We start from the raw sequence: 13,146 nt of genomic DNA on the forward strand, positions 1-13,146 counted from the left end.
CAATTCACAATAGAATCCTTTGCTATTACTCATTTCAGTATAAATACGTTGCTAGCAGAGAGTTTCCCTCTTTTTATACAACTCACACTTGGCCACTTATCTAATCTAAAATTATATGTATTGTAGACATACATTTACTGAACATTCCATAAGGTAGAAATAGAAAACAATGTTCATAACATAAGATTGTAAAATGGTATATAATCTCTCACTGTCCTCACATTTCTGGTTGTAATAAAGTTTCAGAATATCACCTTTTACTGTATAGTATCAGTAAATTTAAAAGGATTTTTACTTTTTAAAATGATCATTATATGTGTTATAAAATTACGGTTCTTCAGATTGAAGGTGCCTATAAGATCATCTAGAAGTCCAATCAAAGGTCGAGGTAGAAGTGAGCTGCTTTTCTTTGCAAATCATAATATACTTCCTTTGGGCAAGTATTTCTTTTCAAACTTTGTCTCTTTCACTTTTAAATTTTATTACTCTGCTCTTTTAAGATTCATCTTCATGTAACACAGTAGAAGTCTAGAGATTAAAAAAAAAAAAAAAGCAGCAGTGTAAGAACAAAACTCTGGCTAGAAAATCTCTCAAACACTCTTGAAAGTGAAATGGCAGCAAGTGTTCTGAATCTGAGGCAAAAGCAGTAAAGCAAATAAGGCTCTCACTAGTTTCAACACGTTTTCTGTAACTAAGAGTCTTTAGCTTTACATGCTCAGGCAACGCTTTCAATGCCTGCTCTTCAATCTTTGCACATAAATTAGATTAATACATTATCATAATCTAAAAAAAATAATGTTTTTTTTTTTTTTTATTTTTGAGAGAGACAGAGAGAGGGCTTGAGCAGGAGAGGGACAGAGATAGAGGGAGACACAGAATCGGAAACAGGCTCCAGGCTCTGAGCTGTCAGCACAGAGCCCAATGTGGGGCTGGAACTCACAGACCACGAGATCTTGACCAGAGCCGAAGCTGGACACCCAACCAACTGAGCCACCCAAGCGCCCCTACGTTATCATAATGTAAATATTCCCAGAGTCACCAGTGGAAAGGCAACTGTTTATGTCTCAGAAAAATAGGAGATTTAGAAATGGAAGAAAAATGGATGAATTTTTTCCAAAGTTTGGATTACAAAAGCTCAGCTTAAATTTTATACTCCATTTTTATTTTCTTTAAGTTTTTATTTTAATTCCAGTTATCTTGACTTCTGGTGTATAACTGTATTTTATATTCTCTTAAATCCAATATGTTTTCATCCCATCCCCCTCACTTACAGAATGAATAGGGGGAAAAGAAGCATGGTTTTATGCGAGAAAGCTCAGGTGTATTCAGGGCACCTGAAGTTTGAAATCCAGCTCCTTTTTATTTATTTATTTTTATTTTAAAAATGTTTGTTTATTTATTTTGAGAGAGACAGAAAGAGAAAGAGGGATAGTGGGTGCGTGTGTGAGCGAGGGAGAGGCAGGAAGAGAGGGAGAGAGAGAGAGATTACCAACAGGTGCAGAGCCCAATACGGGGCTCAATCCCATGAAGTGTGAGATCATAACCTGAGCCAAAATCAAGAGTCAGATGCTCAACCAGTTGACCCATCCAGGTGCCCCTCCAGCTCTTTTTTTATTACCCTTCTTTTTGTTTTCTGTAATGGAATCTCTATCCCTCATCAGCTCTATGAGATATGGAAAGAGATAAGAAATGCTTTCCAAAGTTTAGGTTTTTATGTTAACTTCTCATTTAAGGTAACTTTTTCATCTGCTTAAGTCAGCTTCAAGTAAACTGTCTTTGAAATGAGTTTTATATTATTAAGAGTATTGTTTCTTCCTATAACCATAGCTATATTGAGTAGAAAGAAAACCAGTTTTATACAGAAATTAGTCCGTCTCAACACAAAAATGGGTATATCATTGTGTATTTTTTATTGTATCACTTGTATGAGCTTCACTCCAGTGACTCAAGTTACAACTGTGAATGTGAAATGTAAAATATGAATTATAGAATGTGAAACTCAGTGAAATGTAAAACTCAGCCTCGGAAGTCACATATTTGTGACAAAAAACACATGAAGGGTGTAGAATGTAGTGAAAAAGCTTATGGTTTGTGTCATTTACTAATGTTCCAATTCCTTCAAAATATTAGAACATTTTGCTCAGCAGTTTATAACAAAGTACAAGATATCATCCTCTCAAGAACTTTGAGCATATTAATTGCAAATAATAGCATTTCATCCTTCTAATGCCTAGTTACTTTTATAGCATCTGCAAATCTGGGTTTACACTACAAATTTTCATCCTAGACTTGACACCACTTTATCTAATACATTTGGCAAATAACTTTAGTATTCTTTTCCCCTTTCCCTGTTTATAAAGTATGAATATTAAACTTTGCCTTGAGTGTTGTGAGAACTAATTATTTAATGTTTATAAAGTTCCTTCCAGCTAAATAGGAAAGGCACAGAAGCATTTCTTATGCTCACAACGGATATTCTCATAAAAGCAAATCACAGAGGAATTGTTATTATTAACTATAATCCAAATATAAAAGTCAGAATTAGAAATGGGGTCAAAGATAAAGACGATACAATATAATACACAGTGTATATTTTAATTGTTTGCTGGAAGAATGAGTTTCCATGTTTTATATATATTTTTTTCTTTAGCTATGCTAAATATCACAAAGCTAAGGTCTAGGTCAAGACGGTCTCACATGGAAAAGATGAGCACTTAATTCTGTGAACCCAAAATCATTTAATGACAATAAAATTAAATCAATAGGGTCACATAATAAAACCTCATAATGGACACTTGTGCAAGTTAGAATCTCTAAAGAGAAGGCAGTAGGGAGAACGCTTATCTGAATCAGGCTTTAACTCAATTCTGGAAATCATCATCAGAGGGTAAATTTATAGCCATTGATAGTTCATTTGCGGTCTAAAAGCTGGTGCTAATCAATGGCAATATATTTGTTAATTTGTTTCTTTGTTTTTGTTAATTTGTTTTAGTACCTGGAAAAAAGAAGAAGGATAAAGACAATGAGGTTCATTTTAAATAAAACAAGTTACTTTCTTTTCTAATATTACATTCTTCTCACTTTTTTGGTTAAAATTCCCTCTTGTTTTTTTCCAGCTTTACTGAAATGTAATTGACATATAAAATTGTGTAAGTTCAAGGTATATAAAGATATGGGTTGACATATATATATATATATATGTATATGTTGACATATGCATGACATACATATGTATATGTTGACATATACATATATATAGTCAATATGTATATAGTCAATATGTATATAGTATATATACTATATGGATGACATATATATAGTCATATGTATATAGTATATTATACTATATATATATATATGTGTGTGTGTATATAGTAAAATGATTAGCACAATAAGGACAGTTAACAAATCCATGAGCTTATTTTTGTGATGAAAACGTTTATCCTTTCTTAGCAACTTTCAAATATATAATACAGTATTGCTAACGATAGTCACCATGCTCTACATTAGATCCCCATCACTTATTTGTCTTATAACTGGAAGTTTGCACCCTTTGACCAACCTTTCCCTGTTGTTTTCATCATGCAATAGTAAGAAAATAAATAGCAATTTCTGCTTGTATGTTGTAATGTCCTTTCCAAAATTTTAAAAGATAAAGTGACAACTTATGAGGGTCTTTTTCATTGTTCATGTTTTTGATATCCAAACGTCTGAATAATAATAACCTTGTATTTGGGTATATGTGTTCAAGGATTGTATTTCATAATTCTTGTATTGCAGGTGGACAACTCAGTACCATTGTGGTTAGAGAACATTAACATCTTATTAATAAAAATGAAAATACCTGAGTGTTGGCTCTACATATTTTGCATCACATGTGTAAGTGAAGTGTGTAGAAAGAAAGGACAGCATAATTCATTTATCATGCCACTAATTCAAATATTTTTGGAGACCATGTCTTAGAAGTCTAAAATTTAACTTTGTGAGATTACTTTTGAACATCTTATACCACTCAAATAGAGTAACACTCTGATGTTCTTTCTTATTGCTGCATCTCATAGAGAAAAATGACTTATTAAAAACAAAATTAAATGCAATTTGTATTTCAATGGTTTTCCAATCCCAAAATACACTTGAAAAAATTTTAGGCAATGTATTCAATTGGCATATGCAGTTTGCCTATGCCAGAGATTTCTTGGGTGAGTGGATAAAAGTGTTAACCTTTCTCCTTCAACCTTTTAATTGGTGAAGTAGGGTCATATTATCACTTTGAACTTTTAGAGTCATAACTTTAAGAATAATCAGTAATAGGAAGGCTCTAGTGCTAATGCCATTGCTATTTCAAAAATGATTGATGGAAAGGGCTGCCTCTAAAATACTAAGCTGTCTAGTTCTGGTCTATGACAAATAGCATCAACACGATTATATCTCGAATAAGGAAATAAAATTCTTTCCCAAAGCTTAAGTTCTGTGCTAAGTAAAACACTGAGAGCCATTCAGCATTTTGTGTTCCTTAACGATTAAAATTTATTCAGGCAAAATTGATGAAAAAGTGGAATAATGGCTATTTTAAAAATCAGACTCGGGGCGCCTGGGTGGCGCAGTCGGTTAGGCGTCCGACTTCAGCCAGGTCACTATCTCGCGGTCCGTGAGTTCGAGCCCCGCGTGGGGCTCTGGGCTGATGGCTCAGAGCCTGGAGCCTGTTTCCCATTCTGTGTCTCTCTCTCTCTCTGCCCCTCCCCCGTTCCTGCTCTGTCTCTATCTGTCCCAAAAATGAATAAACGTTGAAAAAAAAAAAAAATCAGACTCAATTTAAAAGGCTTTGGTTCAAATATCCAGCTCTGAGCAACAAATATTCCCTACTTGGTGAGTTTGTAGAATATTTTGCTTTATGTTTGGCCACTGGAACACAGAAATGCTTATGTTGGTAATAAAACTAAAGAAGATTAATTAAGCTGTATAAACTAATGTAAATATTGTATTGTCCAAGAAAATCAAATTTTGTTTTCTTTTCCCCAACTACATGATCTCCAAAAATGCTTGAAGTTAGACACTTTATATAAATTAAAATTATAGTAAGCTCTGATTAACTAATGGACCAGCTCTTTTATTTTTATATGAAGTTATCTATTTGAAGGCCAGTCCATTTGTCTCATATTTCTTTTATGAAGTCCAACAAAAACATAAGTAGATTTATTTTTAAATTTTTAGATACTAATGCCAGAAAAATAATTAACACCACCTGAAATCCCCTGGATATAGTGTTCTGCTTCATTGAGTAAACTCTTATCACTATGTAAGAGATTTTATTTGATAAAGCTTGTATTTAAATTTTAAATTAAATATTTTGCCATTTTTATTGGATTGCTTTTGTTGTTGAGTTGAAAGTTTAATATACATCCTATATACAATGTGCTTATTCAATATATGCTTTAAAAATACTTTCTTGGGGCGCCTGGGTGGTGCAGTCGGTTAAGCGTCCGACTTCAGCCAGGTCACGATCTCGCGGTCCATGAGTTCGAGCCCCGCGTTGGGCTCTGGGCTGATGGATCAGAGCCTGGAGCCTGTTTCCGATTCTGTGTCTCCCTCTCTCTCTGCCCCTCCCCCGTTCATGCTCTGTCTCTCTCTGTCCCCCCAAAAATAAATAAACGTTGAAAAAAAAATTAAAAAAAAATAATAAAAAAAATAAAAATATTTTCTTTCAGTCAATGTTAGCTTTTTCATTCTTTTAACAGTGTCTTTCAAACTATCTTAATTTTTCATTTGTCTTTGAAAAACAGATTGTGCCTTTGGTGTCATAGCTAAGAAATTTTCTTATAATCCAAGATCACAAAGATTTTCTTCTTTGTATTTTCAAGAAGCTTTACATCTTTAGGTTTTACATTCAGGTTAGGGTTTGGACTCATCTTGAGTTAATTTTTTACATAGTGTGAAGTATGGATTCAAGTTCATATTTTTGCAATAATTATCCAAATATTGGAACATTATTTATTGAAAAGACTCGGGGCGCTTGGGTGGCTCAGTCAGTTGAGTGTCCCACTTCAGCTCAGGTCATGATCTCGTGATCCGTGAGTTCGAGCCCCGCGTGGGGCTCTGTGCTGACAGCTCAGAGCCTGGAGCCTATTTCAGATTCTGTGTCTCCCTCTCTCTCTGACCCTCCCCCATTCATGCTCTGTCTCTCTCTGTCTCAAAAATAAATAAACGTTAAAAAAATTTAAAAAAAAGACTATCCTTGCCCATTGAATTGCTGTTTCACCTTTGACAAAATCCAATGTCAAAGGTTTACAAGAAGTCTGAAATAGACTTTTGTGGGCCTGTTTCTGAACACTCTATTCCACTGATTTGTTGTTGATCTTTACATCAGTATCACACTATTTTGATTACTGTAGCTTTATAATATGTTTAAAATTTAGGTTGTGTTAGTCCTTTTTAGTCTGTTCTATTTCAAAGCTGGTTGGTTATTTTAGAGATTTTAATTTCTGTGTGTTATCTAATTCTAAATTTTAGAATCAGCTTTTCAAATTCTATAAAAATGCCTTTTATGATTTGACTGGGAAATCTACTCAAAGATAAATCTGGAGAGAATTGACATCTTAACAATATTTAGGCTTTCAATCTATGAAAAAGCTTTTTCCCCCACTTAATTTTAATTTATCTCTTCAATGTTTTATAGTTTTCAGTGTGCAGCTCATGCACGTTCATAAACATGTTTTGCCAGGTTTATCACTAAGTATTTTGTAGTTTTGATGCTATTGCAAGTTGTATTTTTAAATACAATTTTAAGAATTGAATTATTATAAAAAATAGGAAAATAGGTTTGATTTCATTTATTTCCTGGAAGATAATGCCCGAATGTGGTTTACAGGACATTAGAGCAAGTGATAAAACAATTTTACACACAGACATTGTGAGAGGGGAAAGATATTTTTTTTTCCTCTACACCCTGAGTTCTGAGCTGAGTCTCCTTGTACTATAAGACAGATTAACAAGAGGAAACCAAACAGAAGTTTATTAGCATGTGTACCTCATGTATGCATGAGACATATGCAGAGAAAATGATTAAGTCCCCGAGGTGGCTTAGAATTCAGGATTCAATAGCACTTTATTTATTTTTTAAAATTATTTTTATTTATTTATTTATTTTGAGAGAGAGCAAAGAAAGTGAGCAGGGGAGGGTCAGAGAGAGAGAGAAAGAATCCCAAGCAGGGTTTGCACTGTCACTGCAGAGCCCGATGTGGGGCTTGAATTCATGAATCGTGAGATCATGGCCTGAGCCAAAACCAAGAGTCGGATGCTTAACCAACTAAGCCACCCAGGTGCCCCTAAATACCAGTTTAATAAGGAAAGGGAAGGAGTGCATAGATTTCTTAGGGGTATATGATAGTTGTGACAAGGCTTGTGTGCATGTGATGTCACTAATAATCTTCTGTCCTGTGATAAGAATTGATGAAACTCCAGGGCATTAATGACAACTGAGCTCCTTTTAGAGCATCTGTCTTAAGGCAGATAAGGGGAGTTCAGAGAAAATCTGTCCCTGTATTTGCTGTTTTTAAACTGCCTATAGCTCAAAATAAACAGTATATCAAAGTGGCGTATTCGGCTACCCCTCAACTTCAGTGTGTCAAGATTTACCGTGAACTGGAAAGTGGTCAGGCATGTGAATATTCAGTTACAATGGGGAGAAAATTCCTCTGCTCTGATGCTGGCCAGGCAGCCATGAGTTATCACACTTGGCAAAACCAACCTGGTCAATAGTAGCCTTACTACTTACTGAAAGATAAGTATGCCAGGAGTAGGAATGGGAAAACAAGGAAGATATGACTGTGGTCAAATGTAAAATGAAAACAAAAGTACTGACTAGAGGGCCACATGGGTGGCTCAGTCAGCTGAGTGTCTTACTCTTGATTTCGGCTAAGGTCCTAATCTCAGGATTCATGAAATCAAGCCCTGTGTCGGGCCCTGAACTGACAGTGTAGTGTACTTGGGATTCTCTCTCTCTGAAAATAAAAAAAATAAATAAATAAAATAAAAAAAATAAATAAATAAAAAACATTTTTAAGAGTACTGAGTAGAAGTAATGAAGCAAAACATGGATGCATGTGGGCAGTGTCTGAAAGACAAGTTGTGGAAAAATGAAAGTATTTCACTCAGAATGTGGACATATGTGATGTGATTATTTTCCTTGAATTTTAAGTAATGCATTTTATTAGTTTTATAATAATGACAAAAACAATGATAATATTGTAAATGTTGTTTGTTTTACTAAATATCTTTACCTACTAGGAGAGTCTGTTTATGAGGAAAGATTCTGAATATGTCAGGAACTAGCAAATGTCACTTGTGAAACAGTAATTCTTCTGAAAACTGGATTATTTTACATAACTCTTCTTTAATTGGATATGTACCGTGTATTCAAAATCAAAATAGAAGATCCATGCCTACCTAGAGAGAGAGAAAAAAAGGTTAACAGTTGGTATTAATATCAAAATGATATACTTAAGCATATTGAACATCCTTGAATTCTTTTCCCTAAAAAATGACTTCCCATTCCTAAATTTATTTACCACAGTGGATACTTGGGTAAATTTTAGTAACTTTACATTCTATTTCTGATCTTGATTTTCACTTTTAATTTCATTTATTCAAAATAACGTTTGAGGGGCGCCTGGGTGGCGCAGTCGGTTAAGCATCCGACTTCAGCCAGGTCACGATCTCGCGGTCCGTGAGTTCGAGCCCCGCGTCAGGCTCTGGGCTGATGGCTCGGAGCCTGGAGCGTGTTTCCGATTCTGTGTCTCCCTCTCTCTCTGCCCCTCCCCCGTTCATGCTCTGTCTCTCTCTGTCCCAAAAATAAATAAACGTTGAAAAAAAAATTTAAATTCAAAATAACGTTTGAAAGTCGAAATTTTTTTAAACCCAAACAGATAAAAAAAAATCCTAAAGTCACGGCCTTGGTATAAATGTTTTACCAATTTTAAACACATTGGATTTACAATGTTAATATGTTAAAATAATTCTGCCATAAAGTTAGTGATATTACAAAAAATTTTATGAGGAAAATAACAATTTTATTAGACATTATTGTCACTAAGATGAAAAGTAACATGAATTTAACAATGAAAGTATGAATATCAAATGATATCTCAAGCTTATGTAATTTTTAATGTCATTCTCTACATATATTTGGTTTTGTTTTTCTTGACATATTTCAGTATTAGTATGAGATAAATTGGTGAGAAAGGGAAAGAGCATTTTAATGTAAAAAGTACAAATTATACTTAAAGCATACTATCATGTACAAAATTTTCAATATTCTTTTTGTCAAGATGGGCAGCAAGTTGATCAATGATAAGAGATAAATGTGAAAATATTCAGAATTTTTATATTCAGCCCAGAGAAAAGGGAAAGTTGATTTTTTGTGTCTATTGTATTTTCAAGTGTGCTACAAATAGAATAGGAAAAAAAAAAAAAAGGAAAAGGAAAGAAAGAAAAAAAGAAAAAAGAAGAAGAATTTTAAGAAATACAGTAAAATACAGAATTTTTTTTCTTATTGCTAGAATGCTTGGAAGTTATAACCAAAGAGCTCTTGACCTCATGGGCACCTCTATCTTTTATGCGAGCAAAAATATCTCAAGTACCATAGTGCTTCTTTCCCACCCTTGGTTTCATTAATTTAGATATATAGTAAATGTTCTTTTTCAGTGTTCTTGTTTGGTCAAGTCAAAAGAGACGGTAATAGCTGTGGGATCACAGGGAAAATGATGAAGGATTGGGGAAAGTCAGCTACATTGGTGTCGGTATTGGCCTGTCAGTGGAGATAAATCAGGATACAGTAGCCTTTTTCCTTTAATTTAAAAAAAAAAAAATGTATCCTTGAAGCAACTATTTTCTCCTCTTTACTTTTGATCTAATTCATTGTTTAATATATAATCACAGCTCAGGAAATTCTAGAAACTAAGTGTGCATTTCAAATGTCTTTAGTTAAATGTACTTAACATGTATTTCAGTAGGAAAATCAGAATTCTTGCACTCTTCCCCATCCCTGCATTTGGAAATGCAGGAAATGCATTATTTAGTAAGTATATCCTTTTATGCGAAAACATTAGATAGATCCCGGATCATGATTAACTTATTACTTTTATGCAAGAAAAGAGCAAGCAAAATAAACCTCTAAATTTTACTTTTGGTTTACCTGGCTAAATAACAAAAAGGACCTTTTAATTTCCTTTGACCTTCTCTGTAATTCCATTATCATTCTGTTTACTTTGTGTTCTTAGACCTAATCCAAGAAGGAGATATAAAACAAACAAATGTTAAGTTGCTAGCCTCTTACCAAAGTATATTAAATCTCTCAAAATTAAAGCCAGGTTGTGTTCCAATTAATCAACTAGAAAGGACATTTGGATTTTTGTTTTTCAAAAGGAAGCACTTTGAGAAAATATACATCACAAAACAGTTTCTAAGTGATTCATTCCTTAAAGAAGTATGGTTTCAAGTACTCTGTCATTGATTTACAGTTTTGTTTACTTTTAACTTTGCCTCAGCTTTATTGAGGGATAATTATGATTAAAATTGCACATATTTAAGGTGTACAATTAGATAATTTGATATACATACATAGTGTGAAACATTCACCACTATAAAGCTAATTAACATGTCCATCACCTCACATACTTACTATTTTCTTTTCTTTTTTCTTTTTTTTTGGGGGGGGGTCTGTGTATATGGTGATAATACTTACGATCTATTATCTCAGCCAATTTCAAGTATACAGTAAGCTATTGTTAATTATAGTCATATAGTTGTATATTAGATCTCCAAAACATATTTTTCTTCCATAACCAAAAATTTGTGGTTTTCACTTACTTTTAACGTATCAAGAATTTTTCATTGTTTCTGAGGCCAGGGAAGTAAGATAGCTATATGAAATGGGAATTTTAATACTGAAATCAGGCTTCATGGGCCTGTTATGTGCTAAGGATTTAACATACAGTGGTCTTTATTAAAAGGCAAACTACATGAAAAGTGAGAAGAAATTAATAGTTAATCATCCTGATGAAAATTCAGACTTTAGCTTTATTTTACTTGAAATATGGAGTTCTGAAGATTCAATGAAATCATTTCCCATGTTTTACTTTAATATTTGAAAGTTTCAAGTGTATAATAGTAGTAATCTTTTGACAGAAAGAAGGAAGCGTACTTTTTCTGGGAGCCATTTTTAAAAGGTGCAAACCAATTTCTCAGAACAGTAAAGAATCTGACTAATAGTGAAGGGTTCTGTCCCGGTGAAATTGTGCTAATTAGTAATTACTTTGCCAATCTTATGCCATCGTAACTCCAAAACACTGAAGCAGATTGAATAAAAAAAAATGAATTGAATAAAAATGTACTCACCACTCATTTTAACTCTATTGGATTTGGAGAATTGATTTATGGCAATTCTAAGCAATTGCCCAATTTAAGGGAAATTATTTCAGATCATGCTCACTGTAATTTTAAAGTTACTGTCTTTCCTAGAGGTTACTATATCATTGATAACTGAAATTTTTCTCAGAGCTGTTCCATTGCAAATAAACAATTTGAGCTTCACTTTATTATTTATAATTCAATGATGTCAGGAACAATGAAAGAGATATTCATCTACTTGGCAGATTTCATAGAAACATGCATTTATGAAATACTGATTTTATATCTGCACTGCATAATGGCAATATGTACTCAAGAATAACCTGTCTGGAAGACTATTGTATTATAATCTCAGTCCTCTGGGGAGTTATTTAATCAAAATAGCTCTGCTTAAGTGCACTACAAGAGGAGACATGAAAAAAATGTCAGAGGATCAAGGAGAGACAAAGGACTAGAAATTGTAATACTAAAAGTCATTTAGTGCCTTGAGGAATGGCATTTTTTTTTTTCCTACAGCTTGAGGTGGAGAAAGCTTAGATGAGAGAGAAATACCAGAGCTACAACTGAGATCTCAGTGAATGGTAAAATAAATTCTCCCACCCATGAACAACTAAACACCTAGATAAAACGTGTTAAATCAAAATGGAAATGTAAGTCACACTATGCTCCTTAATAATCAGTGTTAAACACTAATTAATACCGTATGATTATAAGCTACCATATTGGATCTTACCCCTCTATCTTCTTAACGCTTCTTTGTACAGCATAACTTCAAGTAGGCTTTCCAGTAAATCTATGAGCTAAATCGCAGCAATGCTCAAGACTTACAACAATGAGTTAAACAACATAATGTCCTTGCATAATAAATCAAGTATTAAGATATACACTCTTATCTTACTGTGAAAATCTATGTTAATTACTCTATTAATAAGTAACATGTGTTTAACCAACATGCCTAATTATTTTAAACTTTGATTATTGAGTTTAAAACAATATAGGAGGCGTAGGATGTTACACATTTCTTTCTTTTATTTATTTTTGCATGCAAATTCATCATCACCTCTTTCTAATGTAAATGCATCCTGTCAAAATGTACTCCTATCATTTCAAGGTTCTCCTCTTACAATTTCCTCCTGTAATCCAGTACCAATGTTTTTTTCCTCCCTTGTTAAAGTCAACACCTTGGCATTACACAATTATTTCCATTATCATATTAAACTTTCGAAGCATTCCATCTTGCAGCACATGCCCACACATGATCATCTTTGTAAAATTTGTAATCTACCTCAAAGTAATCAAAGATGACACTTTGCTAAGCTTTTCTGTCTCCAGAACAAACTATTATTATTGAACGACATAGTCCTACTTATACGTCAGGCAACTGTTAGTAGTAGGTGGGATATAAAACATAAACTCTGAATAAAATTTAACCCTGTACTTCTGGAGGATCTTTTTCGCCTGGACTTCAAAACACTGCTTGCTTCAGTATGTCCCATATACTCTCCCTTCATTGCTCTGCTTTCAAGAGCTGCTTACCTTACATGCCAATCAGCGTGCAGTCACTGCTTCACCAACATGTGATTCAAAACTTACCTCTGTGTGATTATCCTACAACCACGGATGCCCATTTTTTATGACAAAATCCACTTAGCATTGATCTAACTCCTTTTAGATACCCTTTCATGTTTCACTGTCTTAAGAAAGACTCACCATTTAATTCAAAATGATTTCAAATGGTAGTGA

Source organism: Leopardus geoffroyi, chromosome B1 (assembly GCF_018350155.1).
Source record: "Leopardus geoffroyi isolate Oge1 chromosome B1, O.geoffroyi_Oge1_pat1.0, whole genome shotgun sequence".
NCBI classification, from domain to species: domain Eukaryota; kingdom Metazoa; phylum Chordata; class Mammalia; order Carnivora; family Felidae; genus Leopardus; species Leopardus geoffroyi.